The sequence below is a fragment of the Arvicola amphibius genome, chromosome 13 (assembly GCF_903992535.2).
Source record: "Arvicola amphibius chromosome 13, mArvAmp1.2, whole genome shotgun sequence".
Lineage (NCBI taxonomy): Eukaryota > Metazoa > Chordata > Mammalia > Rodentia > Cricetidae > Arvicola > Arvicola amphibius.
This window is the reverse complement of record NC_052059.1, coordinates 37686563-37712459: the sequence shown is the minus strand read 5'-3', so window position 1 is coordinate 37712459 and position 25897 is coordinate 37686563. Positions and strand designations below refer to the sequence as shown.

Here is a 25897-nt window from a genome sequence, read left to right as displayed (position 1 = left end):
TGTGGAGGCCAGAAGAGGGCACGAGATTCCCTAGAGCTGGAGTTATGGGCTGTTGTGAGCTGAGAATCCAGTTCAGGTCCACTGGAAGAGAAGCATGCTCTTTTACCACTGAGCCATCTCTCCAGCCCCTCTTTAAAGAGGATTTTTTTTTAGCCATGCTCACAATACAAGAATAATGTCATTGACCCGATCATGAGGACATAAACTAATATTGTGATCCACATGTTTTTTACTTCAAATCCACTCATTTATGTGTTTTGTTTCACTAGTTGCCCATAAGTCTATCTCTTGAGTAGATAAAATTTGTAAGTACATTTATATGATTTAATTTTATCAGGTCAGCGTGAGAAAGTAAAATTAACAAATTTACATAAATTAATTGATAACAAAATCTGAATTGAGTTTTTTTCCCCAAGAGCCATTTAGAGATGAGATTTTTGTTCAGTCTATACCATTTCACTTCAGAATTATGATTTTGTTCTGCATTTCCATTGTTCTGTCAGAAAGGCAGACGACTTTCAAGGCCTTCTCTGTCTTCAGCTGTCTTTCACGTTATAGTCTTAAACGATTTTAAGAGGTTAAGTGGATCAAGCTAAAACCCTCCAACTATAGCCACATTGTCTAAATCATTATTTCTGATGCTTATGACTCCTACCCTGAAGTTTTATCAGTGGATAGGAGAGGATTGTTTATTCTTATAAAGAATTAAATTATTTTGTGCCCATATAACTATGTAACAAATTTACAAATAAAGACAACCGCTGGGGAGCATTGTGGAGCTTTGATCTGAGTCTAATGCTTCTAATTATAGATTAGGAACGTCAAGTCAAATTGAGCTATACTGTCAGTGAACGAGACAGCTCTTTGTAGAAGCCTGAAGTTGTATTAGTTTAGGAAGAGCTGATAGAGTATCCAAGCCATCATAAAGGGTGGAACTGACATGCAGGCATTTTGCAGGTATAAAACCATTCTCACTTGCCATTCAGGGATATAAATCAGCAATATTGGGCTATTATCCAAGAGGCAGACATGATCTGGAATTGCAGTAACAAAAATGTAGGACACTAGAGCCATGAAATAAGTCACGCACTGTGTTCAACACTGATAAGACACACATTGGAGTCTAATTTTTTAACTCCATATTTTAAATACAGTATTAGAAAATTGGAGATGGACCAGAGAAAAGAAATAAAAATGAGTTGAAATTATGAAAACTTGTTCACATTGAAAACTGAAATGGGCATTCTATATAACCACAAGGATGAAGCCTATAGGGTGGCGTGGAAGTAGGGTTGAGTGGGTCTCCATCTTTGGAGTAACTGGGAGTGACTTTTGCCTGTGGCCTTAAGTCTGCCTTTTATGGGAAATGTTAGCATTAGAGAAAGGGGTCACAATCCCAAGTGCTGTTCTTCTGTTTCTCAAATCTAGTTCTGCTTACTGGAAGCAGAAGAGTCAACGGGGCACGACTATGAAAGACCTTTTCTTGAAAGAAGCATAATTATGATTTTGGTGTTCACATGAGCCAGCATTTCCAGGCCTTGTTTTATTTATGTCTTAGAAAACTTGAGAGTAATTTGGAAGGTGCAGTGTTGCTCAGGCCGAGTTTGAAGAGAAGAGAGGCCTGAGGGGAGGAGGAACTAGGAATGAACCACAAGATAAAAGTCCCACCTCTGGAGCACCCTGAGGGGAATATGATGAATGTCAGATGCAGACTGGGTGTCAGCGAGTCATGAGTAGTAACAGAGATAGACGAGCCAGGGTTGTTTTGAGGTGGCACCGTAGATGGGGAGAGCACTGGTTGGTCTCTTTCCTCTCACCGCTCTTAGAATTGACTTCAAACAAAATGGCCTTAAAGCAGAATAGATATCATTCTGGAAGTCAGAAGTCTGAAGGAGATTTCTGTGAGCACCAGAAATCAGGGTGTCAGCAGGGCTGACTTCCCGGTGGGCATCTCGGGCCGGAGTCCTTCGTAGCCTCTTCCTGGCTCTGGATGGCTCTTCACACTTATTTCTGCATGGTTGCATCCAATCTCCAAAACTAGCAGCGACAAGAACACTTGTTTGTCACACCGAATCCCTCTCCCACTGCCCCTTCTAACTCGGTCAGGGTAATGTGATCACATCGACCCCACCCAGGGAATCCACACTCCTGTACCAAGACCTTCAACCTGAGGTTCGGCAGTTAGTTTGATCTTCAGCTCACTGTGGTGGAGATGGAGACAGGAAGTTAAGTTCCTGCATGTGATCTCGTCAGTTAGTTGTTCCTTTCTGAAGGGAATGATCTGGGGGTTGGGAACTTGGACTGTACTTAGGTTGGAGATGCAGCCATGTTCAAATGTTTCAGAAAGAGGAGCCTGAAAGAAAACTTAGCTATGAGAGGTCCTTACTAGCCAACTTAGATTTGTCAGCTTCTTTGGTTCCATAAATCTTCAAGCTTAACTCATTTTCCAAGTGAAATGAAATTTATCATTTCGTTGGTCTTCTGTGCTTTTAAAGTAGGACCCAGAGTAATGGAATCGTGATCAAAGTCCAGTCTCCGAGAGCTGTGCTGGGAATACAGCCTCTGGGGGAGAGTCTGGCCCAGTGTCAATGACTCATTTTAAAGACCTATACTTCCTACTCTTGAATATTCTGCTTCTAGCAAAACTTTAGGTGTCCTTCTTACAGGGCCCTTGGCCCTGCTGCATGTAATAAATTATCCGTGCACTTTGAAAGGTGACATTGCCACTGTCTCACAAGCTTAGTCGTTTGCACGGCAGTGTTAGAGCACAGGTTGATCCTTGGCCTTGAGGAATATGTGAAGAGAGGAGTCTGTGGAGAGGGAAGCGTATGTGAAGATGTGCCGCCTCCCAAACAGCAGTGCAGCTCCGTGCAGAAGCCGATGGTCCCAGCCCAGTTCCTTCACTCATCCTCACATCTGTGAGCAGAACTGACGGGAGGAGCTGGTTCTGGGCTCTGCAGTGGCTGCTGCTGCTAGCTCCTCCCTGGCTGGAGGCAATTAGAGTTCCTCAGCCCCGGGGTTTGAGCAGGCCCCTCGCTGCCACAGCTCTGGCTGCAGGAGGAGAGGGGAACGGGCCACGCCTATGCCCTGCTGATATTCAGATTCCACCCTTTCATTCTGTGCACCTGCAGGGACATTTGAGAGAAAGCCACTGCTCATGAGTCTTCAGGATACTTTGCGTTTCAGACTCTGAATTCTTATGTGTTCATTAACAAAATGTTCATGTACAAAAGAACTTAGACTTGGAGTGTTTGAAATACAAGAACACGCAAGGCATGGCTCTTTCTCTCTGAAAGAACATCCTGTCTTTATCTCTCTTCTTAGACAAGATGCTCTTCAAATGGCCATGGTGTTGTAGTAGAAATGAGGCAGGTGTCTGGGGCCAGCAGGAGAGAGGCTCCTCCTCTTGTGGAAAATCCATCATCAGAGCTTTTCTTCTTGAGAGTTAATATTTAAGTTGGGGTTTTATTCAGCTGGGAGGTTTCCTTCCAGCTAGAAAACTTTGATAGTGCGGGAAGGTTGTTGTGCAGGCTGCTGAGGTATAAGATGTTTCAAGGAATGGTCTTGCCTATCAGTGAGTCCTCCTGACCTGGAGGCAAGATGTGTGCATTGGCACAGTAGTGGCTTGACTGTTCTGGTAATTAACAACTTTGCGATTGGATTTGAGGCTTACATCTTAGGAGAGAATAACATGTCTTGGTCAAAAGTTCATGGCTGGATAGGTCATAAGCCTATTATTGTTAGTTTGCTAAACAATCAATCCTGTTTCAAATTGCCTGCTTAGTATTGATGTTTATACCCATAGACCTTGAACAGAAAAAGTAATTTGAGAGATGTGTAACTGATCCAAGAGCTGAGAGAAGACTGAATTCTCATCCCTAAGTGAGATGTCTCTTTCTGTCTGTCTGTCTGTCTGTCTCTCTCTCTCTCTCTCTCTCTCTCTCTCTCTCTCTCACACACACACACACACACACACAGACCCACCACTACCACTCTTGAGCCTCAGGGAGTATGGAGGAAGAGGGGGCAGGAAGAAGGTAAGATATGGAGGAGTGCTGTGGGATGCCATCTTCTGGACATGACACATGACCTAGCCACTGCACACATGAACCTACAAGAGCTGGGGTACCTGCACCAGACCTGTACAAGATCAAGCCAGATGAAATTCTGACATAGATACGGAAGGGCTCTCCACACCATATCCCATACTGAGGTGTTGTTAGCAGTTGGTCACTGTCAACAAAGGGACAATCATTCTTCTTCGAGGGTGTGGCCACTATTAAGTTTTATATGTTTCAGCAGATGGTTCCACACGCATGCTCATGAGCAGCCCTAATTGGACTTAGTGGAGTATGGAAATGGGGGGAAGAAAAATTATACAAATATGAAGTTGAGAAAGCAATGTTAGGAGGTATCTGGGGAGATGTTAGAGGAGAAAATGGGAATTGATATGACCATATTTCATTGTATACAGTGTCAAACTCCCAAAGATTATAAAAGGGCTTTATGGGTACAGAGGATGCTGGAAGGAAGTTTGTATGGGTAGGATTCTGAATACAAAGTTAGCAGAGGTTGGAGGTGGGGGTATGGAGGTGGAGGGACCTCTGAGGGTGAGAGGTCAGGAGGTGGGGAGTCTGGAGTTGGGGGCTACAGAGGTGAGGGAGGTCTGGAGGTGAGGAGTCTGGAGTTGGGATCTGGAGGTGGGGAATATGGAGGCAGGACTGTGGAGGTGAGGGTGTGGAGGCAAGGGTATGGAGGTGGAGGTTCTGGAGTTGAGAAACTGTGATAGCATGATCACTCCATTATGAGATGAAGTTTTCAGAAGATAATGATTTTTCACAAACTTTTGTTAGTAACTGATAGTTTCATTTCATGGAGATACGAGAACATTTACTATATGGTGTTGTTTGGGGGAATCTATTTTTCTATGTGCCATAGTATAGATTACATTTTATACTCATTTGATAGCTACTAGAAAGGAAGGTATTTTTGTTTCCAAGGGGCAGTATTATATAAATTACCTGTATATGCTTATATTATATGTACATTTATACAAGAACATGTAGCTGTAGGTCAGGTAAATGAAGATTGCTCATTTATTTCCTGGCCGCTCAGACCTAAATACTATATTAATTACAACACTGTTTGGCTTATTAGCTCAAGATTCTTATTAATTAGCTCTTACATCTTAAATTAACCCAGTTCTATTATTTTATATTTTACAACAAGGCTCGTGGTTTGTTACTCTCTTGATTCTTGAGCAGGGACATGGCGTCTGCCTCCCTTGGCAGCTACTTGGTGTCTCTCTGACTCCACTTACTTTCTCTTTATATCTCTGTTTGGATTTCCTGCCTGGCTTTACTGTGCTAAACCATTGGCCAAAACAGCTTTATTCATTAACCAATAGAAGCAACACATGTACAGAATAAGATCCCCATCGAAGTCATAGGAGATAGTGTCTCCCACTGTAATAGTGTCACCACTGACTGTGAGCAGAAGAGAGGAGCAGTCTCCTGTCCCCTGTCATCTTTGTGTTCTCCCCAGAATCCCTGAGAACTCTGTAGGTGGGAAGCTTCTTCATTCTGCTTGGCTGCCTCTTGCACTGCACACAGATTGGCATCCATGACTTTGAGTAAAGACCAGATGAGTCTTCCTGCTTATTTTGATAATCTGAAGCTAAGGCAGTGGTGAGCAATGACCACACCTTGGTAGGACTGCTTGATTATGCATCTCTCCAGCTATCTATTATACCTTACTCTTAAATCAGGACTGTTAAAGGGACACAGGATCTCTTTGTCCCTCCTCCCAATGTACTGAATAAATCTCTTTTTTTATGTTTTTCACCATTAAAACAAAAATAAGAAAAATCTTCCACCAGAATAGTAGGGAAATATCATTTGTAATTGAGAACCACTAATGTTTGGAAAAATATGTTTTTAAAATCTTTTCCTCATTCTTTTAGTAATTCCGTATGTCAATGATAAAATTTTAAACTAAGTATTAATATAGATCTAGAGGGTTGGTTCAGTGGTTAAGATTGCTTGTTGTTCTTGCAGAAGTCCAGGGTTCGAGTCTTAGCACCCACAGTGCTACTCACAGCATCTGTGACTTCAGTCCCAGGGCATCCGGTGCCCTCTTCTTCAGATCTTAGGCATGTGGTGTAGACATATGTGCATGGAAAACACTTGTGCAGGTAGAATGAAATAAAGCAAACGATTCTTGAAATTAGATAGGAAAATTTAGTTTTTCACCCATGAAATAAAATCAAATCAATGAAATTGTGATCCTAGAAGGAATCATGAAGACCCATGGAGTGCTGAAATTGCCTAAGTCTGATCACTTTCCCCCATTCTGCCCTTATGCGTAGGTGTGAGATACTATGAAGTATACCAAATAAACCCACTCTTCCAGCAACCTTAAAATAAGCTCTCTGCCCTTATGCGTAGGTGTGAGATACTATGAAGTATACCAAATAAACCCACTCTTCCAGCAACCTTAAAATAAGCTCGTACCTCATCTTTCAGCCCTGAGTCCTAACTTTTCTTGCCACTTGATTCCATTCATCTCCCAAAGGGCAAGCTATATTAAATTGACAAGCTTTTGAATGCCAATAAAGCTTGCTAGGTAACATGTATATGTGAAAATTTAATACTTTGCTAGGTTCCAGAATAAACACACACAACCTTATATAAATAGTATACCTGTAAGGGGGGGCAGAGATGTGAAAATCTCCTCTGAAAAGAAGCCCCACTGTTTTTTCCAGTTCTGAATGCACTTACTCAGACTGTGTGCAGGCTGCCCAGGGCTATGACAGTGTTGAGGGACTCTTGGCTAGCTCATCAGTATTGGATGAATCTCCCCCAAATGTGTGGCTAGGATTTGAAACAGCTTAGCTGAGTGTAACATGCCCTGACATCCCGTCCTTTGTAGGGTGGCTGGAAATGACTTTCACTGCTATAGGAAGGAGTATAGGAAGGAGAAGACGTGTGTATTTTTAGGTATTCACCTGAGAATTTAGAACTGTTCTTCGAGCAGCTATTCTGTTCTGGTCAGCACCTGAAAATACCCCACGTAACAGCCGCTCCAAATCTGCTATGTTGAGAATTAAATCGTACAGCTCTGTTAATACCATGTAGCATTATTTGTTGGCAATAAAAGAGTTTATAGCCATTTACAGTCAAAAGCAAGAGCTGAGAGGCGAATGACCCCGCACACAGATCACTAAGGAGTAGAATATGATAAAATCCAGAGAGCATGAAAGTTAATGAAGACCGCCGGTTATTAATCTTTTCTGATGTGACAGGTGATTCAGGTCTGTTGTTTATCTCAAAGCGAATAGTATGCTAGGTTCTGTCCTGACTGTAGACCTAGAACCTGCTAACTCATTCTTAGTCTACACCAGCACTAGGCTTTTCCAGGTTGCTTTTCCTTTATAAGACGGATAGTCACGGTTGGGGTACCCCTGCACACATAGGCTTCTCTGCCCCCCTGGTGCCCTTGCTTGTCATGTTGCTGGTCATCTTGAGAAGTACCTTGGACTTCTGCTTTAAAACTTCTTTGGGAGAGGTCAGAAGTTCACTGTCTGAAACTGCAACCTGCATTGGGATAAAGGCTTCTTGGAGTTTTATGAATTTAAATTCTTCCTTTCCAATTAAGAAACATAGCATTGTTGGTGGGTTTTGCTCTGTATTATTTTCATCTCATTTAAAGCCCTCAACGCCTTTGAATTTCCCCTCCTTTAACCTTGCTCTGGGTTGTCTTTATCATGAACCCTCAAAGCTTAAGTCTGATCTCTCTGTTTCTGGGAATATCCTTGCTCCAGTTCCTATTTTCTTTCTTTTCATAATTTTTCTTTCTTTTTTTTTTTTTTTTTTTTTTTTTGGTTTTTCGAGACAGGGTTTCCCTGTAGTTTCTAGAGCCTGTCCTGGAGCTAGCTCTTGTAGACCAGGCTGGCCTCGAACTCAGAGATCCGCCTGCCTCTGCCTCCCGAGTGCTGGGATTAAAGGCGTGCGCCACCACCGCCCGGCCTCTTTTCATAATTTTTGTAAACAGATGTCTACTTAAAAGCATTCAGAATGCCAGCATAACAGCTGCATATTCCCCGTACAATTCCAGAGTGGTATTCCATTAACACAACAATTATTTTCACATATGCTTCATCAGAAACAACTGAATATGGAAAAAACACACTACCGTCCCCACATACAGCTAAATTGTATGTTGTGCACCACCAACAACCTACTTTCAATTTCCATGCCTATTTACAACCCTCAGACTGTACCAGGATATGGTAGTGGCTCTGAAAACACCACCAGGATAGGGGTAGCTATACACACACACACACACACACACACACACACATTCTACAATTTAAAGACAAATCTTACAGAGTCTTACATTTCATTTTTTTCTCCTATGAGGGTTGAGCTGGGACTGGGGGGTTTCCTAGATAGGAAGGAAGAACTGCTCTAGAACCAACTTATTCATCCTCCTCCTCATCCTCTTCATCCTCCTCTTCCTTATTCTTCCTGCTCTTTTCAGCCCTGACCAGGCCCTTTCCCTCTGCATCAGGTTCCCTTTGGCTCTCTAGGCAGCGATACCCTTACCTGTTTCCTTCAGCTCGGCAGCCTTCTCACAGGGCCACTAGCAGCAGCGGCGCTGGCCTGTGTCTCTCCCAGCTTCCGCGCAGCGGCCACAGTGGGTCAGCCAGGGGGTTCTGTGATTTGGGGTCAAGAGTCAGGATGTGACATGAGGAGGCCTCTTGGGTTTGTTGGGGTTCTTGCACTTTTTGTGGTCTCCCCTTTGTGGGGATGTAGCTTTTTGTTTCTCTTTCACAACAAGCCTCGTCAGCCATTCCCATGTCTTCAGATGCCCCCCTTCCTTCTGCAGATGTGGTCTTCTTTCTTGTGATCCTCCTGGCACGTTTGCATGAAAAGCTCACGTGATGCCATTTTTGCCTCCCAGCTGCTCAGGATCTGGTCTCCTTTGACCACGTTTAGTTGCTTTTCTTGCTGTGAGGCACAGAGTCACCTAGCGCCCTTTCAGCTCATGCTCGCCCCAGCACTCTCTCTGTGGAGCTCAATGTACCACAGTGTTTGCCCAGCCCCCTTTTCGTCCACCACCAATTCCTTCTGTTCTCTTCAGGAGACAGAAATGTAGGCCCCTGTGGTGAAGACCAGCAGGAAGACATTGGTTCTGTTGTGAAAGCAGTGGAAATGCATCTACTGGGTGCTGGAGACTGCATCTTGGTTTGCATCTGAGAATACTGTGTGTGTTTGCTAGTGTCAGTGTATCGCATTAGCATGGCCATAGGAGTTAAGGTCTGGAAACGTTGGAAGATGGGTATTAAAAGTCAGAAAATAGAATGGCTCTCTGATGCATGAATCATTGCAGTGTCTCCAGCAAAGTACAAAATTGTCTCCATCGGGCATCTCTGGGTACAGATGATTTGCTCTTAATGCCCATCGTTTCTCTTAGAGATAGAAATTCTTATAGTCTGTTAAACCGCCATTCCTCCTTTATAACTTCAGCTAGACTAGGAATAAAACAGTGGAACTTGAATTCCTATTTCCTATCATAGTCTCTGTCTAGTGTGTTTTCTTAACCCCGTGGAATCTGGAAAACTTTGGACCCAACGGAAGAAGGAGGAGGAAATGAGAGCCTAAGTGAAGCCAGATATGATACTCGAATTTCTTGCGCATCCCTAACTTAACAAAGGTGCCTACTGAAGCATGATACCTGTCGCTATTTTAGATAAAGCCATGGCCAGTACATGCTAGATGCACTCCTGCAGAGTGAGAGAGGTAACCAGAAAAAATACACAGATCAGGAAGAAGGCACGTGTGGGCAGAAACCAGAAAGCGGGGGAACAAGGTAATGAACGGGGTTATACCTCTTGCGTGGCACTTACAACAGGGCATCTTTCTAAGAAGGTGACATTTGGCCACTGTGATCATGTGACTGTGTGGTATGCCATTCATGATGCTGAAGAATTGCATTGCTCATGTTGCAGCTGCTCAGGGGCAGAGCACACACTTCGTGTATGCAAGGCTCTGAGATCAAGCCCTAGTGCGATGTCATCTGGAATGTGTTGCCATGGTTGCCTGTTGGATATGTAGTCTTCTCTTAGTTGAGGTAAATTTGGTTGAGATTTTAAGGCCTTAAGCATCTTTTTCCCATGAGTTCTGTGATTGTTCTTGAAGAACTGCAGTGGGGTGACTTCACGGATTCAGGCTTGGCTTTGTAAGAACTGTTTAATTAGGGTATGGACAAGGGACAGGCAGCTGTCAACTAACAGAGAATGAAGTCAACCAGTGGTAATATAAATGAGTTTGGGTCTAGAATATTCTTTGCATGAGTTGTATGGTTAAAACAAAAAATAAAAAATAAATAAAAACAAAAACAAACAAACAAAACAAAAGAAAACAAAAACCCCAAACCCTACTTACTTTGGACAGATTGGCAACATTCTACGAAGCAATTTTGCTGCCATTTCCTCCTTTGAGGTTTTTCCGGACACTTGTTTTGTTACCCATGCCCTTTCCCTGTCTGGCTCTTGGCCTGCTTCTGAGCAGCTGTGGTCCAGACTCCGTTCTGTGGCGTAAGGTTCCTCATAGGTCATGACATCTTCATACTTGAACCCATCTCTTTCTGTACTGAGCTCTTCGAGGCTTGGGACAAGGGACCGCGTCATCCCCTTCTTTGTTGTATTACTGTTCTTTTTCAGGCTGAAAGTCATGTCCCATCGAGGTGACGACCGATCGAAAGCGCGTGCTTCCGCGACATCCAGTGTTTGACAGTGTTGTGCAATCACCACTGTGTCTTCTTCCCAAATAGTCTCAGATTCCCAAAAGGAAACTGTATCCTTGCTTAGCAGCTGTCCTCTGCGCCCCCTTCCTCCCCAGCCTCTGGCAAACACCTCTTGTTACATTTATATTGTTCGCAGTTCTCAACATACCTCGCCAGAGTAAGTGCTTAAGGACTCTTTACTGGAATAATAAGTGGACTAAAAATTCCAAAGAGAGCCGTCTTGATTTCAATTGCCTTATTCATCCAGATGGTTTTGGACTGACCACAAGCCAGGCCAGGGGCAGGGTGGGGGGTGAGGGCACAGGGCACAGGAGGTGAACAGTGTAGCTACATCCTTGCTGTCAAGAAGACTATAATCTAACTCAGTACAGTAGAAACACTATGTGCTTCACGTGTGATACTTAAATTTTCTAGTAGCCAAGCGTATTCATTTAATGTTGCTGTTAAAGTTTCTGCAAACAGGTGACTTAAATCAACCTAAAAATATTTTTTTATTTTTAGTTTTTTTAATTTTCTATGACAGTGGAAGCAGAAGGCTCATGTTGGTTCCAGTGCTCATTCAGTGTGCCAGCAGACTGCATCCCTTGTAGAGCAATGCATATGAATTCCGCCAAATCCTAGGTGACTTTGACACGAGAGCACATCCCAATTTGACACATGTATGGGTGACCTTTCCCAAGGCTGTGACTAGATACCCAACAAAATGACCGAAGGAAGGATTTATTCAAGCATACAGTTTGAGGGTACAATACGGCTGTGTGGGAAAATTATATCAGCCAGAGATTGAGGCAGCAAGTCCCATGCCACCCCTAGTCAGGAAGCCAACTTTGATGGCTGCCAGTGCTCCGCTCACACGGTATAACCCCCTTTGTCTGCAGCCCACACCCTGGGTTGGTACTGCTCGTGTTTATGATGAGGTTTCCCACCTCAGTTTACCCAGTCTGGAAATTCCCACAGAGGCATGGGCAGAGGCAGTTCCAGATCCTGCCAGGGAGACAACCAGCTGAAACCACATATTGTGGCTTCAGTTGCCCCGTACAGTTCCTATTTTCCCTGTTGCTATATTCCATATAGTTCTTGGGAGCTCACGGGGCACTGGAAAGGCAATTTCGAGTGTGGCATGTGTCAAACAAAAGTACAGAATTCTACAAGACAATACTCTAGAGAAGCTCTGATTGTTGTGAGGTTTGGGAGGTGCCCTAGAGAAAGCAGAAAGCCAAGTGACAAGCAAATTGGATCTCAAGAGCAGAGGGTGGGGTTACATGCTCCCTGCCTGTCTTCCTTTTTCATTACTGCCACAAACACTGTGACTAAGGGAGCTTGCAAAGGGACGTGTTTGATAGGGCTATGGTTTCAGAGAGTTATGGACCGGGGTGGCATAGCAAGGTATGGCAGCAGGAAGAGAGAAGAGCCAGAATCTTCATCTGTAAGTGGGAGGCAGAGGCACACTGAGAAGGGCACCGGTCATTTGAAACTTCAAAGTCTGTCCCCAGTGACAGAAATTCTCCAACAAAGTCACATGTCCTAACCCTTCCTAAACAGTTCTACCAAGTATTCACAAGTGAGCCTATGGTGGTGCTTCTCAACCTCACCAATGCTGCAACCTTTAACACAGCTCCTCGTGTTGTGGTGACCCCCAACCATAAAATTATTGTCCTTGCTACTTCCTTACTTTAAGTTCACCACTGTACTGAATCATCATGTAAATATCTGTGTTTTCCAATGGTCTTAGGTTATCTGGGAATGGTCATCTGACCCCAAGTCGTTCTCATTCCAGCCACCATTCTCGCCTTCTGCCTTCAGCGGTGTTCACTACCCTGTGACTGAAGTCCCAGCAAATTCTGTACCCATCTCAGCAGGACAGACATGAGGCTGGAGTTGGGCTTCTCAGACAATTACTCTTGCTCTTTATAAATCCCATTTTCTCCATTCTTATCCTTCCTAAGTACTGTGTTTTGTTGGGGAAAACATTTTCATTACATTATTTTTTTTTTGTCACAATGTGTCCCTTAGACCAACTCAGTTCATTTGAAAAGAATGTGAACTCTAATTATTCCTTAGGGTTTTGTTGTTGTTTATTTCTACTGATTTAAAGCTATTACTTAAAAATAGAATACCTCACTGGCAGCCGTTTTCAGGGCCCTTCTGCCAAGGCACTTGCCCCCTCAGCCAGTGGGGACACCTCCCTCCCCTGTCAGGGTCTTGGCTGCCCTTGTGGGATGACTTTACAAAGGGAAACTGTAGCAAAGTTTCATCTGACCAGAGCAGAGATTCTGTCACGTGAGGAGGACCGCATCTGGGCATTTTCTCAATTAGCGAGGCATCTGCGTGACATTCATCTGGTGGCCGTCCTCACCCTGCTGCTCCGAGCCACTGAGACACGCAGTGTATTCTTAATCACCACCACATAAGCGTGTCTTGTAGTGTGATGTTCTCCAGAAGCGCGCTCCTCTCACACAGAGTTCACAGGAGGCAGGGCCACATTTTAGGGCCCGTTAATAAAATAGATTTTAAGTGGAGGGAGGAGGTGCGGGGAATATGCTAAGGAAGTCTTTAGGTTACCTTATAATGCTCCCGTGGGTACATAGCTCTCCTGTCCCCACAGCCTAGCAGGAGGGCCACAGATGGTGATCGGGTAGCGTCCTCACATTTCCATGTCTGCTTTTCTGAAAATCGTGCTCTTTTGGCCAACTTCTCTCTCAGCTCTACTGGAGAAAGCAGGTCAGACATAAAAGGCATAAGATAGGACCAGTCTCCCTGGTCAGTCCTCAGAGATCCTGTACAAGCCTTAATCCCCTCCTCCAGAGCATCTTCATGGTGCTTCTGTGGCAGTGACATTAAATGTTAAAAGAAAAAGTGATGTTTCCTCTTAGAGTCCAGTATGCTTTCAAATGATGGCTGCTTTAACGTTAGTCCAATAAGCAGTTTTGAACAATTGTTCCTGTAATACACTGGGTCTCTTCCTGCTGTCAACTCTCCAGGACTCGCTGTCCTGTCCCTGGCTGTTCTCCTCGCCCAGCCTCCTACCTCTCAACAAGCTGGCTGAGTCCGTCTGCCTGTCATCCTCTTATAATGTCTGGGCTTGATTGTGCCCCACTGTGGAGAAATTTCCACAAGGGAAGGAAACCAGACAGCTCTCTCAGAGGTCCATTTACTTCCCTGTAACCGTTCCCTCCGCCGACACGTAGTTTCTGGGATGGTCAGAGGTGCAGGCAGTGTCCTTTGATGTGTCCCTGCAGACACCAGGCTAAATGTCCCAATCCTCCTCACTTAGTGTCCCTGAATCCAATCTGCGTGAGTGTCCCCTAGGACACGCTATAATGCGTATATTGGTGAGACACCAGGGGGTTCACTCTGCTGATCCCTCAGGCTGGACAGGTGTTTAAGGAACACGATGCCCAGACGGGGATCAACACGGAAAATGAAAGCCCATGCTTTAATCACGTTGGCAGTTTCAGAATCCTGAACGTTCCCCCATCTCTCATAATTTCAGTGTCTGGCGGATTGTGTACGTGTAATGCACACATGCAGTCCTCCCACGACCACCCTCTAAGCCTGGATTTCAACCAACAGCATTGATTTTCGTGGAATGAAGTCAGTACACACTGGAGGTCAGTTAACCGAGCGTGTGCTGGGAAGCCTCAGGCCGGAAGGACTCTTCCATCTGCGGAGCCCGCCGACAATGATGCACTTCCACTAACTGGATGTGGAACGCTGTTTGGCAGTTCGCTTTCCTGACTGTCATTTTTATAACCTCCCATGACCTCCGCCTACCTGAAGTGTCTGTCACGTGGTCTCTTGCCCCCTCCCCCCCAGCAGTTTGGCACATATATTATTACTTCCTAAATAGCACTTAGTCTGTCACGTGGAGCATTAGCCTTGAAGATTTGCAGTCCACGTTGTAATTTTGAGGATGAAAATTGGTTAAATGACAAGAGAAATATGGTTGTTCATGAAGAAAATTCTCAGCAAGTTTCATTTTCTGCTCTGGCCATTCATATCCTTGTCAGTAACCTCATTAGGTCAAGGGCTTCGAGGCATTTTGTTCGGAACTGGCATGTGTTCCCGTGACTGAGGCACACATTTTTAGTATCTGAACACTGGTTTTCCTTCCTGTTTGGAAGGATAGTCATTTTCAAATGGCCATAACTTTTAACTTGAAAAATTAACATTGCACAATGAGTTCTGCCTCAGGAAGCCTTCGGAGCTGGATTCTGAAGTTCATCTCACATTAACCCCAAGTCTGGGAACTCCTCAGCCTTGAAGCACCAGCTGTGCAGGTCAGGCAGAGGCGTTACCGTCCTTGTCAGGACCAGAGTCATTGGATGCTCTCCTTCTATCATCGTTACTGTGATTTGTTCCAAAGCTTCCCGGCATCTGAGACAAACAATACGCCTATGCCACGGGTGTGAATATTAAAGGGTTCCTTCCATACTGGAATAATATCTGGGAGGACAGCCAAATTCTTATTGAATATGGACACAGAGGGAAGCATCCATATCCCCCTGCGCAAGCCCGGGTAGCAGCCCTGCGGGGCTGGGCTGACAGTTCACATCTGGAGGAGTTCATCTCCACGGAACAGATGTTGGTGTGGACTGGGTCATCGCGGCAGCAGAGCATGCACTCGGTTTTTTCAGTCTTGCAGGCAGAGCCGTTACGTTTTCTTCATGCTAATTCGGACAGTGACATCCTGCTCTGAAAACGAAATACATTCGCTACAGTGGGGTTTGGAATCAAGGGGTAAAACATCAAACTCTCACCAGAGGATTTATAAAACGCCACTTCCTTGTTCGCAAAATTCTCTTGGATTGGAGGTGTGGGATAGAGCGAAGGAAAGGGTAAGGAGTGTAGCGTAGACATCGTTGAGACTTTCTGGTTACCGATACCAAGAAGGGTGCTCGTTCTTAGGGGACTATCAGCCCTCTGAAGGAAGCCACTCTTGTGAGAAAAATGGACAGCAGGAGGACACTGAGCAGTGACCTTCAAGGAGTCCTTGTCACCAGCAGTCATCAGCATGCAAGTCTGCTGTTTGCGGTGTTTTATGTTATGGTCTTGACCAAGCAGGAGCTCCTGGAACAAGAGAAACAGTTATTATCACACGAGTTATTATTTCTTTCTGGAATACTTCATATTTTTAGTGCCAGTGAGAACCTTCTCTTGTCCCAGTGTGCCTCTAAAAATTTAAAGAGAATCAAAGAATGCATAATTTATATCTGTCCCAGAGGTAACACAGTGACTCAATGGTATCCATGAAGGAATGATTTTTAAATTTCATGTCTTATGCAAGAGGTGTTTTTCATGTGAAAGCTGGAAGAACTGGCCTCGGGGGTCTTTTGGTAATTATCCCTCCAGCGGCAGAGAGAGGTTCCAGTGGGATTAGTGCTGAAGGCAGTAGTGGATCAGCTATGCCCTTGTGAATCATGGTGAATCATGGTTGCCACAACGGAGCACATAGCAACGGATGCCCTGCATAGCGCACATCTCCCTTAACCCCTTTAGAGCTCAGGGAGGCCTGTGTCTCAAAAGGCAGGTGGGTCTAGATTTCCTGTGGAAGAATTCAGGGCAGGAATGGATGAGAACTCTGCTTGCTTTTTCCACCACAGCCCCTCACATCCGTTTGCTTCCCTTTGGTCCCCAGGGCACTCAATGATGACGCCAGTGAAGCCGTTAGTCCTTGAGCCATGGGTATCATGACTCCCCTCTGCTGCTTGCTCTGTGCCAGAGACTCTGCACCCAAACCCCTGGGCGTGTGGGTTGTTGGATTTGGAAAGGCATTAGGGCTTCCAAGAGAAGAGATGACAGTAGGCCACTGTCAGCTTTGTTAAAAATCTATGCTTGGTTCTTTGAACCAGTCCAGTTGTTTTAGCGTGTGCTTTTAAGCATTTCATGGCAATTGTTTTGTTCTTTGGGAATATTAAGGGCCAAGGAACAAAGCCACACATCCCAGTGGGAGTTGTGACTTCTCTAAGTGGCAGAGGTCTAGTGGACCTGGGAAGAACTATTTTTGAGCTTGGTTTCTCTGCTGCCTTTTGTTGATCTGTGTGTACTGTGTGTATGTAAGAACATGTGCTTTCGTTTCCGTATGGCAATCTTCATTTGTCATCAGAGAATGCTCTTATTTAGCCTGTGGTCTCTCAGTATATGGAGTGCTTTCTGGATCCTCTGCTCCTTTGCCTCTGAGATGAGTGCTAGCTCTGTCCCTTCCCCTTTTCAGTATGCGCGTGTGCACCAAGAAAGCACAGATGGCGAGACTAGCCACTGAGGTCCCTTCATCTCTCAAACAAGATCTGGAGGTCCTGGGCTTCTTATCTCTTTTTAAATATATCAATCTCCTTCAAAACTGATTTTAAGCAATAATCATTCAGCACTGCTTCTCCCATGAGTTCAGATCTAGTAAGGTAAATACAAGAGTCAGACGAATTTTGTGTACATGTTGAGATTTCTTACTAATGGGACGGAACTGGAGAATGTAGCACATGTGTACCAAATCCCCTCTGAAGCCGATGACCCCTCAGCCTCCCATGGAACAGCTTAGCCCGGACCTGTGTCTAGACAGCCTGTGCATGGCATAGAGGAACAGTGGGTCTACCAGACCTGTGTCTGGACAGCCTGTGCATGGCATAAGGGAACAGTGGGTCTAGCCTGTGCACCTGAGGAGTGTAGGGAAGAAATGGACACTCTGTTCCTTCTCCCAGTTAGCTAACTGGATAAATCATTAATTCTCAAGGGAAAATGAAAGCAGAGATTGCCCTTTTGTAGTGTGAAGCGGCGGGCTGTGTCCCGCCACCCGGCTAGCTTTACCCAAAATAATTACACGGAAACTGCATTCTTTTAAAACACTGCCTGGCCCATAGTTTCAGCCTCTTATTGGCTAATTCTCACATCTTTCTTTAACCCATATTTAGTAATCTGGGTAGCACCACGAGGTGTGGCTTACCAGGAGAGATCTTAACCTGCATCCATCTCGGAGAGGAGAAGCATGGAGACTCACTATGGCGACTGCCTGAAGCGTCTCCCCCACTCTACTTCCTTGTTCCCACAATTCTGTTCTGTCTACTCCACCTACCTAATTTTCTGTCTCTTAAAGGGCCAAGGCAGTTTTCTTTATTAATTAACCAATGAGAGAAACATAGACAGATAACTCTCCTCCATCACCCTTTAGTGAGTTTACTTTGTCTTCCTTCCATGGGAACAGGAGGGTGGAGGGGCTGATGAGCATCACCATCACTAGGGATGGGAAGCTGCTCTCCTAGTTGTAGGAAGCACAGACTCTGCCTTTGCTTATTTGTGAATGCATCTTCACCCCACCGCTCATCTGTCTTCCCCTCTACCGCCTGTCTGCGTAGCCACAAAAGGCTTCCTGCCCACTGCAAGTCTCTCTATTGAGTCTGATGGAAATAGCTTCATTTGCCCCAATGGCAAGCTGTTTCCCCTGTCTTATCTCTACAGATACTGCTGTCAGTGAGGTCCCACTTTCCCCTCAGTGCCCCACCCTGGTAGTTCTAATGGTCTCCCATGTCTGTTTAGTTTTTGTTCCTTGTGATCATCATGATATCTCAACCAGGTCGATCCCTGTTCTTCTAAACTTCCCATGCCTTTGGCATCTAAGGCCTCTAGGCTCTTCTCTGTCGTTCTCTCTCTGGTCTCTTCAGGCATTCTCACATTTTAGACTTAGGTGTCAGATAAACTCTAGGGTTCTTTTCCTCTCCTTTTCCTGACTTTCATTGTGTCCCCTACATATCCCTGGTTTTCAACCCTACTCATGGATGGATGGATCCCAAATGTCTATCTTCAGTTCTAAGTAAGCCCTTTGTCTAGTTCTTCTTGTCTGGGGTTTCCAATTTTATGTTTTCTTTTCTAACTGTGAGTTTTAAATTTGAATGTTTTCAAGTGAGACAAATTATATTTTATACTATACTCTTTTCCTATTTTTCATTTCCTTTCTTGGTTAAAGTCATCAATATTCCATTTGCTCCTCAAATAGAAAGTCTTGAAGACATCCTCAGTTATTTTTAGTGTCTTGGACAACGCTGGGTGTTAAAGAAACAGACACCTAGTAGAGGGAGCCACAAAGATCAGAACTTCAAGACTGTCCTCAACTATGTGGCAAGTTCAGTACCAACCTGAGCTACATCAGATACCCTTGCCCCTGCCTTGAATTCGAGAGAGAGAGAGAGAGAGAGAGAGAGAGAGAGAGAGAGAGAGAGAGAGAGAGAGAGAGAGAGAAAAGAACCCAGAGGCAATGGTAAAGATCCCGCTCATGAGAGGCTCATAGGCACTAGTTTGAAGTGGTTTAAAAATCACAGACAATCTGTGACTTTAGAGATGTTTGTGGAAGGAGGCGTAGGCTACCAGGGAAGGTAATGGTTAGCTTTTTCCTGGGTGTGGTGCAGGGCCACTTACGAACTCGGTTTTTAAAACTGAGTTTTCTCAAGTAGTTAACAAATGAACGTGTGTGAAAAGACAGGAAACCCTTGGAGCACTTGGAGCCTCGTGGCACGCCCAGGTGGCTTTGGGTGGAGAGCTGTGGTCTGGAGCTGAGCCAGGCAGCTGTGCCAGTGCACAAAGAGTGTTCCTATTAGGCTGAAGGAGTTTTCTGCTCATACTCTTAAGTAGAAGCAGCTTGCCTGATGAGACATTGCCTCCGTCTGTTTCTGCACGTAGTGATTTCAGGGGTCACCTTCTTTCCTTAGCATCCTGCCAGGAGTACCTTCTGTGTACAACTTCGGTAAAATCAAGAGTTTCAAGGTGAAAACCACTAGGGCCAGCAAGACAGCTCAGCAGGTGAAGTGCATTCTGCCAAACCCGACAACTCAAGTTCAACCTGCAGGATCCACATGGCAGGACAGAACTGGTTCCTGGGAAGGGAAACTGTAAAATAATCTATTTTTATTTAATAAAAGGGGAACAAATTTTTAAAAATTACTGATGGAAAAATTAAGCATAGTATAAAATTTATATCAATAAATCACTAAAAGAATGTTGTATCTTTCCAAGAAAGAGGGGTAAAAAAGAAAATGTCAAAAAAGCAAACAAACAAACTAGAAGCACCCATAGCAACATAAACAGGAGAACAGATAAGAGCTGCTGATGCGTGGGTAAGCAGACAGACAGACCTCCAATTTGCATCGAATTGTCTTCACTACTCAATTTATTAGCTAATATTTACTTACTATTTGTATTTGTGTGTGGTGTACAAGTGCCACAGTGCACGTGTGAAGATCAGAATGCAACCTGTGTTTGTGTTTCCCTATGGATTTTTAGGATTGATTTTCCTACTGCTGTAGAACATATTGTTGGAATATTTGTGCATTGAACCTATAGGGCAATTTTGTTAATGTATACATTTCCACAACATTGACTCTGCCAGCCCATGAATGTGCCAGGCCTTTCCGTCTTCTTCAGTTGCTTTCTTCAGCGTCTTCAGGTTTACACTGAAGAGACCTCCCATTTGTTGGGCTTGTTCTTGACATTTAGTTCTACTTTTTGAAAGTGCAGCAAATGGGATGTTGTTCCTTCTTTCTCAGCTAGCTCGTTTTTGGTATATAGAAAACACTGATTTTAAATGTGAGTCCTGCATCTTTTCCCTCACTGAAAGCCTTAGGTTTAGAGTTTCCTGGTGGGGCATGTAGAGTCCTTTAAGTATAGGGTCATACCTTCTGCTGTTTGACTTCTTCCTTTTCTATTTGTATCCATTTGATTTCTTTCTTTTGCTGTTCCAGGTAAGACTTCAATCTCAATATTGAATTAAAGTAGGAAGTTTCTCATTCCAGATTCCAAAAGAAATGTTCAGTTTCTCTCCATTTGCTGTAATGATCGCTGTATTTGTTGTTGTTGTTTCATGGTTTTTTTTTTTTGTTGTTGTTGTTGTTTTTTTTTTTTTTTTAGACAGGGTTTCTCTGTGTAGCCCTGGATTTCACTCTGTAGACCAGGCTGGACTTGAACTCACAGAGATCTCCCTGCCTCTGCCTCCCTGAGTGCTGAGATTAAAGGTGTGCATTACCAGCGCCCAGCTGATTGCTGTGTTCTGTTTTAACAATATGGCTCTTACTGTGTTCAGATGTTTCTTCTATATCTAGGTGATTTTTTTCCCCAGAACTTTACCTGGACCTTTGTTAAATGTCTTTTCTGTTTCTATTGAGAGGCCTCTGGGATTCTGTCCTGAAGTCTATTTATACCATTTATTATATTTATTGGCTCAAACACGAAGAACCAACCTCACATTCCTGAGATGAAACCAACTTGTTCATGCTGTCGAATCTTCTTAATGTATTCTTAACATCAGTTTGCAAGTATTTCATTGAGAATTTTTACATCTGTGGTCATCAGAGATATTTGTCTGGTTTTCTTTTTCTGTTATACGCATATCAGGTTTGGCCATAGTTTAGTATTAACTTTGAAGAATCAATCGGTAGTGTTCTTTGCTGTTGCATTTTGCAGAAGAGCTAAAGAAGTGTTGACATTAGCTCTTCCTTCAAAGTTTAGTGTAATCCACCAACCAAGCTTGTCGTGGACTTTTCTGTGTGGGGAAGCTCTCAAATCTGCTGTGTCTCCATTGCTCACTTAGTGGTCTGTTTAAGTTGTTTATAATTTCTTGATCTGATTTTATAGGTCGTATTTGTTTAGGAACTCATCCAACTCTTCTAGATTTTCCAGCTTTGGGGAGATTTCAAAAAATTCTCTAATGAATCTTTGGACGTCATTAGAAATCTGTTGTAGCAACTGCCGTGTCATGTCTAAATTTACTACTATGGGTCTTTTCTCTTGGTTAGTTTAACTAGAGATTTGTGAACTTTGTTTATCTTCTCAAATGACTAAATCTTTTTTGGCAGAATCTCTGTATTGTGCTTTTAATTTCTTTCTATCTCATTAATTTCTGCCCGAGTCTTTTACTGATTGCCACCTGCTGCATTTGGGCTTGGCTTCTTGTTTTTCTTGATCCATAGATTGCATCATTGTATTATTTACTTAATATCTCTCTCTCTCTCTCTCTCTCTCTCTCTCTCTCTCTCTCTCTCTCTCTCTCTGAAATCACTCATAGCTATGAACTTTCCTCTTAGAACTGCCGTATCTCTGAGAGGTTGCTATCATTTTCATTTGGTTTTGGGAATTTAAAAAGTTTTCTCTCTCACTTTTTGTAATGATCATGTATATTGTGGCTGGGGTGGTGACATAAGCCTTTAATCCTAGCACCTGGGAGGCAGAGGCAGATGGATCACTTGTGAGTTTGAGGTCAGCCTGGTCTACATAATTCCAGGATAGCTAGGACTACATACTAAGGCCATGTCTCAAAAAGAAAAAAAAAGGTGTATTGGTATACCAGTGTTTGTGCAATATTTTGGTGTTCTTCTTGCTAATAGGAAAGGAATTGATTTTGTCATTCTAGTATTTACTAATGATTTTCTTGCGCCATAGTTCCTGTGGCTCGGGGGGCATCATGGAAGGGGGTGGGAGAAGGACAGTAGAGTTAAAATACCAGGAAGTCTGCTGTGCAACAATCTCTCCTAAAAATGGCTGCACAAATAGAACCAGAACATTATCAATGGACATGTTAACAGGGAAGGGGAGAAATTTCTTGGGGTTCCATCCCCACAGAACTAGAGGAAACTACTGATTGCTGGGAGAATTAAACCTTCCCAGGGTTGAGCTCCCATATTAGTGTCTAATACAGAGTAATCAGTCTTGAAACCATATACACACCACCAACAAAAACAGACCCAGCAGGTTGTGTTTATATCTATTTTTGCATAGACAGACGTACATATATGTAACAATAAATCAAGAAAAAGAGGCTGTTACCTTGAGAGTGGAATGTCACGGGAGGAGTTTGAGGACAGGTAGCTGAGCAGAGCTGGAGGGAAGAAAGAGAGAGGGAGGAAGTAATGTAATTTTATTAAAATTAAAAACATTTAAAAAGAAAAACAGGTTACCCAATGTTCCTGTTATGCCAGGATCTACCTGAATTTTTATGCTTTTTATTGCTAGTTTTATGAAATTGAGAGCCTACTCCTTAGTGTGTATTTACAGCTGTTGTGTCTTTGTGACTAATGTATTGACATGCAGAGGCCTTTTCTCTTAAGTAGTTTTGGCCTGACGTGTACTCTTTAGACGTGAGTGGACAGCAGCTTCTTTATGTCTCCCATTTGCTTGGGAGTTGGTTATTAGTGTTTGACTCTGAGTGTTTGAAGCTCCTTGCCAGTGTACCCAGGGCAGTTCTCAAGGACAAGGGCTCCCTGGGCCTTGGTTTTCATCTCAGCCAGTCACTTTGTAAGACTCCCTTGTGGAACAGAGCATTTGCATTTAAGACTACTATTCAGATGGGTTTGCTGTTTCCTATGGGTTTTGTTTGTTTGTCTGTCTATTTTGGTTGTTTTCTAGTTGTTTGGGTGTTGGCAGTAGTTTCTGTCTTGCCTGGTCCTGCAGCCATTCAGTCCCAAAGAAAGACACAGAGGCTTACGTTAATTATAAACTGATTGGCCCATTAGCTCAGGCTCCTTATTAACTCTTACATTCTACATTAACCCATGATTCTGTGATGTCTGTGTTAGCCACATGGCTTGGTACCTTTTATCAGTGAGGCAGTCTCATCTTGCTTCCTCTGTGTCTGGGTAGCGACTGCAAACTGAGCCTTTCCTCTTCCCAGAATTCTCCTGTTGTCATCACCTAGCTCTACTTCCTGGCTGGTTACTCCACCTATATTTCCTGCCTGGCTACTGGCCAATCAACATTTTATTAAGAAAATGCAAGATCATTGTCCCACAGGAATTTCTCCCCCCTTTTTTTCAAACAAGAACTCTGATTCTAATCTTCTTTGTTTAACTTTTTTTTCCCCAAAAACCATTATCCTTAACAACTTGCAATCAATACTCTAAACAAAGGTACTCGAGAAAATGCTGCTAACAAGAAGCCATGCTTGACTCTGTTCTTTTGTGTCTAGAATTCCTTCCCAAACTCTCTGATGTTTTAAATGGATTTAGTTGTCCATGATGGTACCATTTCTTTACAGTAGTTCCTGTCCTGCCTGGTCCCACAGCCATTCAGTCCCAAATAAAAACACAGGGATCTATATAATTATAAACTGGTTGGCCTATTATTTGGTTTATTGGCAGCTATTTTTCTTCTTTTCCTTTTAGTATTAGGGATTTACTAGATTGGGAATTATGGACTTCCTCACAAGGCTCCTCTACCCACCTATTCCTTTAAACAATGTAGACTTTCTTATTGTCTGGTATGTGGAATCATCTTTCCTTCTCTATGTATAATATCTCTTTAAATACCTTTTCAGTGTTGCCTTGGTTTTTATAAATAGCCCTTACTTGTGCTTGTTTCTTAATAATTTTATTCTTAATAATTTTAAGAGATTACTCTTCTGGGTATAATAATCTCTGTTGACAGAGCCTGAAATATATTATTCTATAATTTCCTGACTCTTACAGTTAGGATGAGAGATCTTATGGTATTGTAATGAATTTCTCTTATAGGTGAATTTGTGTTTTTCCCTTGTGGTTTTGAGTATTGTTTCTTTATGTTCTTTTTGTTGCATTTATTTTTTAATGTTTTGCCTATGATAGGTTATGGAGAGGTTCTTTTCTAGTCATGTGTATTTGGATGTCCATTTTCCCCCTACATTTGGGAAATTTTCTTCTATCATTTCATTCAAAAAAATTCCTTTAGACTTTATCTTAGCTCCTTCTTCTACATGCTATGGTTGTTTTATATGTTCCAGGAGATCCTAATTAGATTAAGTAAGTAAGGATCTGGAAAGGGCCCATATGAGCTAACAGTTTTACAGAAAGGCTTTTTGAACAGCAGTGAGAGCTAGAAAGAGAGAAGGTGGACTTGGAGGGGAACCTTTTAACAGGACATCGAGGTGCTTTAGATGTAAGTGGTAGGTGAATTATGGATGGAACACACTCATGTTTAAGGACACGGAACTCTTCTTTATCTATTAACTGTCTCTTAAAGCTTCATTTTATGGCGTAGCACAATTTATTCAATGGTTTTCTGAAATATAAGTGTTTACTATCTACCCATGCTATAAGCACAGAGGATTTGACAGGCTTATTCTTGTAGGTTATAGACATTATAAAAATCACCATCTTGGATTGTTTGCCACGTCTAGCCTTGTCATTCTTAAGTCAGACCTGTGATAGCAAGCACTAGGAGACACAAATTGACTTTTGAATGGAATGGATTTAGTCTTATCATTAAAATGAGTTTTTAAAACTTGATGGCTGCGGGTATGAAAATAATAATGATATAATGATCAGAAACTGGCCAGCCAGTGCAGGAACTTGACTTGCAGCAGATGGAGAAAGCTAGGACCCTGGAGTTTAGGACCCCTTTGGGATGGAAGGATGGCCAAGTGTGGAGTTGGTGTCTCTGTCAGGGACACAGCATTTCAGGAGCTTGGCATTTGTTCTACAATTCTTCATCAACTTGTAATCTGATTTGATCCTTTGAAGTGCAAGTGGAGTTAGCCCATCTAAGAAAATGTTTCTGAACAGAGGTTGACAGACTGGCACACTGGTTTGGTTGAAGTCTGATTTTTCTCTCATTTGGTGACTGGAATGATCAAGGGTGGGGGGTCTCCGGCTTTCTTGTGGGAACACCCTGGCATGGTTGCTGATCAACTTTTTTAGCACATCTAGAATTTTAAGCCAGAATCGTTCTCCATCGGTAGTGTATGTGTCCTGGGCCTGTGTTTGTTCTAGAAGGTACCATGTACACCACGGTAAGGGAAAATGGCTTTTGAATTAGCCTTTCAAGGTAAAACATTTATTTGACAGCTTTGACCAAAATATGTGGCTATAGTTATGTGCCATCCTATCTAAGTCAGCTTTGTAAATAACACTGCCACTTGTCAGAGAAGTGAGAAAGGAGTGTTGTTCTACCACAAAGCAAGATTCATTGCCTAGGGATTTTTTCATATTATGTTTTTCAAGTATAATAGATCAAAATTTTTACAGCAGGGGAACATTTCTGTGGTTTTTAGAGGCCCAAAATAAACATCTTTAAATGTCAGGATGCTTTAAAACCAAACAGGCTGTATTCTCATTAGAGAGAAGCCTGGGTGGAATTCATAAAT

At 43.2% G+C, this 25897-nt stretch overlaps 1 protein-coding gene across 3 annotated transcripts in view; it reads left to right on the top strand.

Annotated features, from left to right (window-relative positions):
• Positions 1 to 25897, top strand: part of Enox1 (ecto-NOX disulfide-thiol exchanger 1) — a 551532-nt gene that overhangs the window by 185771 nt on the left and 339864 nt on the right. For 2 of the 3 annotated variants that reach the window (XM_038310118.1, XM_038310116.1), the window contains exon 1: positions 21253 to 21378. The exons of the other annotated variant lie outside the window; for it this stretch is intronic. The gene's annotated coding sequence lies outside the window, so the exon portion shown is untranslated. Of the gene's footprint in view, positions 1 to 21252; positions 21379 to 25897 lie in introns of those variants that run through there. 3 annotated transcript variants of the gene reach the window in all.